The 6,005-nt window shown below is 55.6% G+C and overlaps 1 pseudogene; it reads left to right on the forward strand.

Moving 5' to 3' along the window:
• Nucleotides 1–2,070: 2,070 nt before the first annotated feature.
• Nucleotides 2,071–3,752, forward strand: LOC105005724 (annotated as a pseudogene).
• Nucleotides 3,753–6,005: the final 2,253 nt, after the last annotated feature.

Below are 6,005 nucleotides of genomic sequence, written 5' to 3' on the forward strand. Positions count from 1 at the left end.
TTTTTGCTTTTCAAACTCTGAGTGGTTTCAGTTAAATATGTTGCAGGCTCTTTTATTTACCGTTACAGGCTATAATACGTAACTGTTTTATGGGACATCACAACTATATTGCATGTCGGCAAAATGTAGTAGCTCACACACAAAATTGAATGAATGCTTCAAAACCTAGTTATTGTCTCGGGAAATTGGCCAATGCCACCAAAATAAAACATTTTTTTCATTCTGTGAGCCTGGTCAAAACTAGCTAAAGATCCATGATGCACTTGTCACTTGCAAGCAGGCAAGATCCATTTATTTTTTAGCTTCATATACACTATGTTGTCGATGAGGAGGACTCCTTTCGGGAGTTGGGGGTGTCGGCTGAGAAGACCGGCCTGGTGATGGCTCCGCCTACCCCTGGGACTGCGGCGGCGTTCCAGCTCTTCTTCCTCGTCCTGCTCGGAGGAGGACGTCGCCACCCCTGTGGACAGTTCCTCCTTCACTGCCGACCCCCTGGCAGCGAAGGAGGACTTCTGCGCTGCCATCTCTGCCGCTGCACGGCGCCTGCGCATCCCCATGCCGGTGCCAGAGGAAGGGGATGACCTTTTCGAGGCTGCCAGATGGACGCGGGCCCGCCGCAAATACGCAGAGGAGGCGTGGGGCGCACCTTTTACGGCCAGGGAGGGAAGGTTGGAGTCCCTGAGTAAGGGCATTCCGCCTCTGGAAACCTCTCTGGCGTCCTCGCTGGTTCCGGGCCTGAGCACCTGGTCCGACAAGTGCCCCGCTCTGCCTTCAGTGAGGGACCGTCTCTCCGCCAGCCTGGAGGAGAAACAGTACGCCCTTTCCGTGCAGTCCCTTGTGGCCTGCAATAATGTGGGCCTTCTGGCTGCGGCTGTGGCCAGGATGACGGCGGGCCGCACCTCTCTGTCTCCGGCGGAGATCCTGAAGCTGACCCAGGCCAACTCCCTGTCGGCTGGCAGGGTTATGGCGACGTCGGTGGTTCAGGTCCGGCACCTGTGGTTGGCACTGACGTGCCTGAAGGAGCCGGAGAAGGTTCCCTTCTTGAATGCTCCGCTTCAGGAGGACGCCCTGTTTGGTGCAACGGTCACTGAGGCCCTGGTGCGCCAGAAGAGGGAAAGGGAGGAGTGTCTCTGTTTGGGGCCCCTCTTGCCTGTCCCCTCCTCCTCGACAGCGTCCTCTGCTCCTGCTGAGGCCTCACGGAAGCCAGGGGGTCGCCTACGACGCCGGGCTCAGCATTGCCGTGCTAAAGCGGCGGGGTTGACAGAACAAGACGCGGCGCGTCCTGCAGAACGGGAGGTGAGGGAACCTCGCCCCCAGAGGGTGTCCCCTCCTCCTCCTCCACGCCGACGAGGGTCATAAGGCTCCGCCTTTTAAGAAGCGGCGTGCCTGACTTTTTGAGGGGAAGTGTCCCTCGGATGCTTCCCCACACTGTGTGCGTTTGGTGGGGTGCTCCTCTGATGGTCTAAATAAAGCTGTGTGTTCACCTTATTTACCTTTGAGTGAGCCCTCATTACAGACGGCCGCTGTCGGCCTGGGTATGTTTAGTGAGCGGGCGTCCCGTCCTCAGTCTCTGCCTGAGGTCGGGGATATCCGACTCCATAAGTCTGTGACTTCCTTCCTGGTCGACCCTGAAGGGGCGGGCCGGGATGGGGGGCCGGGCAGTTTTCCACTGGACAGGGCAGGTTTCTTTGCCCGTCCCTCTGTGGGAGAGGGTCAGCTAGGCTCAGATGCACTTTCTGCCGGGGCCTCTGTCTCCTTGGTTACGGCTGTAACCAGTGGGGAGGCGGACGGCTCGACTCAGGTGTCACGTGCGTCGTCCTATCCCTTTCGGGGGTGCCCCGGCTTGGCTGTTTATGGACAGCTCTCCCGCGGCGGTCGGGGCAGAGGACGCATACAATCAATGGCTGACCACAGCCCCTCAGCTGCGTGCTCACCCACTCTCTCTGTTCTACTCAGAGTGGCGTCGGCTGTGCACTCTGCCGGGGTGGCTGGACGTGACGCTGAGAAAGGGGTACGCGCTGCAGTTTCACTACCAGCCCCCCCCCGTTCTCGGGGGTCGTGGAGACCGTCATGACGTCTCCGGTGAAGGTCGCGGCCCTACAGGGGGAAATTGCAGACCTTCTGGAAAAGGAGGCGGTGTCCCTGGTCCCCAAAAAGACGGGGGGCATGCGACAAATTCTGGACCTGCGCGTTCTGAACAAATGCGTGTCAAAGCGACCGTTTCGCATTGTCACGACAAAGCATCTCCTGGAATGTGTGCATCCCGGGGATTTTTGCGTCAGCATCGATCTGAAGGATGCTTACTTTCATGTTCCTGTTCTACCGCGCCACAGGAAGTTCCTGCGGTTTGCCTTTCAGGGCCAGGCATACGAGTACACGAGGATTCCGTTCGGGTACGCGTTGGCTCCCCGCACTTTCACCAAGTGCGTAGAGGCTGCACTGGGACCATTGAGAGGTCAGGGGGTCAGGGTTCTGGCCTAACTGGAAGACCTGTTGGTCCTGGCGCACTCGGCAGAGCAGGCCAGGGTCCACACGTTCCGGTTAGTGACTCAGCTCACTCGCCTGGGATTTGCGGTGAACTGGAAGAAGAGTGTTCCTCAGCCCAGCCGACTGGTGGTGTTTCTGGGGCTCCATTTATCCACAGTCTCTATGAGGGCTCGGGTGTCCAAGACGCAGAGAGAGGCCACTCTGCGGGCCCTGGCACAAGTCTAGCCGTCATGCATGGTGTCGGTGTACGCCATCATGTCTCTCCTGGGTTTGATGTCTTCAGCTCACGCGGTGGTACCGCTGGGTTTGCCTCACATGAGGGGCTTCAACGTTGGTTCGCCCGCCTCCGTTTGGACCCGGTGCGTCACCGGCGTCAGTTGGACCTGGCTTTTTGAAGGGACCCGCGCACTCTGCTTCGGGGGGTTCCCATGGGCAGAGTGTCAGTACGGGTGTCGGTCTTCACAAACGCTTCCCTGACGGGCTGGGGCGGGACGTGCCCGTCTGGCTCGGTCAGGGGCGTGTGGCCTTCTTCGGGGCACCACATCAACTGGCTAGAGTTAGACCCGATCCGGCGTGTGTTGCTGCACTTCACACCGGCCCTACTGGGCCAGGACGTGCTAGTGTGGTCAGACAAACGCACGGCGGTTGCCTACGTGAACAGGCAGGGCGGGGTCAGGTCTCTGCCCCTCCACCTGTTGGCGGTGCAGATTTGGGAATGGGCTCACGTGCACCTCAGGTCACTGAGGGCTCTGCACATTCCCGGAGAACTCAATGTGGGCGCAGACCTGTTGTCCCGGGGGGGTACCCGGGACGACGAGTGGCATCTTCACTACGACATTGTGGCCGAGCTCTGGAGGCGCTTCGGGAGGGCGCAGGTGGACTTGTTCGCGTCCCGGGAGGACACGCACTGCCCCCTGTGGTACTCTCTGCGTGTGCAGGACAGGCCCCCGCTTGGCGTGGACGCGTTGGCTCATCGGCCGTGGCCGAGAGTGCTGCTGTACACTTTTCCCCCTCTGCAGTGCATTCTCCCTGTCATGTCTCGGGTGCGAACGGAAGGGCTGTCGCTCATCCTGATTGGCCCTTTTCGCCTGAGTGCCCTGTGGTTTGCGGAGGTGGTCCAGATGGCGGTGGGGACGCCGTGGCTGATCCCTTACTGCCACAGGCCGTTGTCGCAGGCGAACGGCTCGATAGGGGCGTTCCCTGTGCTGGGCCAGCCACTGCGGGCTTTGCTCCTGAAAGGGCCAGGCTGTGGCGTCAGGGCCTGACTGCGGAAGTGGTCGCGACCATTCAGGGCGCAAGGGCAGCCTCAACGTTGGCTAGTTACTCTAGCCGCTGGGGTGTCTTTGCCCGCTGGTGTGAGGACAGGGGTGTTGACCCCCTCTGTTGTAACATCGGCAGTGTCCTGTTGTTCCTGCAGACTCTCTTTGAGCAGCAAAGGTCCCCTGGCACACTGAAGGTGTATGCTTGTGCTATTTCGGCATGTCATGAGGGTTTCAAAGGCGTGTCTGTGTTTAGTCACCATGGTCGACGTCCGCGATCCCGCGGACAGTGCTCATTTGCATAAATATTTCGAAAAATAGATTCGCCATAATCGTCCGATTCCAATGGTATATTATTTGTAGCCACTTTCCTGAAGTGTTCCGTGTATAATTGGGGTTTTCCGTGTATAATATGGGTTGTATAGTTGTATAGTTTGGGTTGCTATGAGAACCTTTCACCAGGCAACGACATTGCCAATGTATGTTAGAAAGGCTCATTTGTACACTACTATGAATATTACATGCGTGTACATCACTATATATGATGTTTTGAACCATAATACATCGTTTGTATTATATATAAGATATAAAAAATAATATTTAGTCAAAATAGTATGGGGATGTTCTTGACTTTTTGGGAAGAAGTTGGTAATTTTTCTGAGTTTATAAAATATATAAGTCCAAACGTAACTAGCGATCTAGTGCTAGTGGCCGTTTTGAGTCATTACACCCATTACATGGGTTTTTTACATTCACTCTTATTTATTTATTTCATAATGTTTTATTTCTAGGTAGAAGAACCAAATTTTTTGGGGGTGCCTATATTTTTTACCTTCTATTATATAATTATTTCATTATTTTCAACCCAATTACAGTGTAATTTGATAGTAAAGGCATGAAAGTATGAGGAAATACCATTGACACAAAATCTCATAATGCTTTCAAAAAAAAATCTTGACGCTGAATGGCAGAAATGTTTTCCGAAAAAATTGTTTTGCCTTTCAAACAGATGAGTTTTATAAATAGTGACCCAGAAGTCTGTTTTTATGTGTTTTTATTGTAGCCAGAGGGGTTGCTATTAAAAGGATACATCATAATAGGTTGTATCTGTTACAGAAATGAATCTAGGACCCAAAATGTCCCACTAGTGAAACCCGGCCGAAAGCCCCATAGGCTACCAAGGGTTAAACGGTTTCTGGCCGGGTCCCGCCGTCTCTGACCGGTGGCCCGGCGGACGTTGCCTCAGTGGGATTTGGCGTTGGTTCTGGAGGCACTGTGTGACGCGGCGTTTGAACCTATTGACCAGATACCGTTGAAGATGCTGTCCCTTAAGACGGCCCTTTTGTTGGCCCTGACCTCTACTAAGAGGGTCAGTGACCTATGTGCGCTGACAACGCAGCCTGGTTGTCACACCATTAATGGTGATGGCAGCAGGGCAGTGTTGCTCCCTAACCCGGCATTTCTGCCCAAGGTGATCAAGGCGTTGTTTCGTTCCATGAAGATGGTGTTGTGGGCGTTTTCTCCCCCTCCCCATGCGGGTGCGAGGGAGGAGAGGTTGCATCGTCTGTGCCCGGTCCGCGCTTTGGCACAGTATGTGCTGCGCACGGCCGTGGTGCAGTCCGCACCCCAACTCTTTGTGTATCACGGTGGCCCTAAGATGGTCTCTTTGGTTGTGTGAGGCGATTGCTTTTGCCTACACGTCACGTGGTGTCCCTACGCCTGGTGGGTTCGGGGCCTGTTTAAGGGCGTGGGGGTGGAGGACATCTGTGCTGCCGCGTCCTAGTCCGATTCTACTTGCGTAACATGGCCACAGGCACGTTGGCCCACTCTGTGCTCAGCGTGGCTGAGTCGGGGGTGTGAGTTGGGTCCGTTGAACTACTGGGACGGCTCATTGGTATGGGTCCGTTCACAGCTCCGTTATGCCTGTGCACTTGTGTGTGGGACGCTCGCCTTTGATGTGCTTGAGCGTCTACTTGGGCGCAGAGTCCGGGTCTCGGCGTGTTCTCTGGGCTGGCCTCGGACGCTCCGATTCAGTTGAGACTGATTGAGGAGGTACCGGATTGGTTGGTGTTGTGGGTACATTCGTTTGGGGGCTGTGGTCAGCGCGCAACCGGATGTGCTTGGTGTGAGCCGGATGGAAGCAGCTGGGTGGTGTGGTTATTCCACGCCCGAGCCATCCTGTGGGCACATATCTCTTTTTGTGAGGTGGGTGACAGGTAGGGAGTACGTCTTGGGCTCGCTCGCTTTGCCCTAAACCAA

Source organism: Esox lucius, chromosome 10 (genome assembly GCF_011004845.1).
Source record: "Esox lucius isolate fEsoLuc1 chromosome 10, fEsoLuc1.pri, whole genome shotgun sequence".
Taxonomy (NCBI): Eukaryota; Metazoa; Chordata; class Actinopteri; order Esociformes; family Esocidae; genus Esox; species Esox lucius.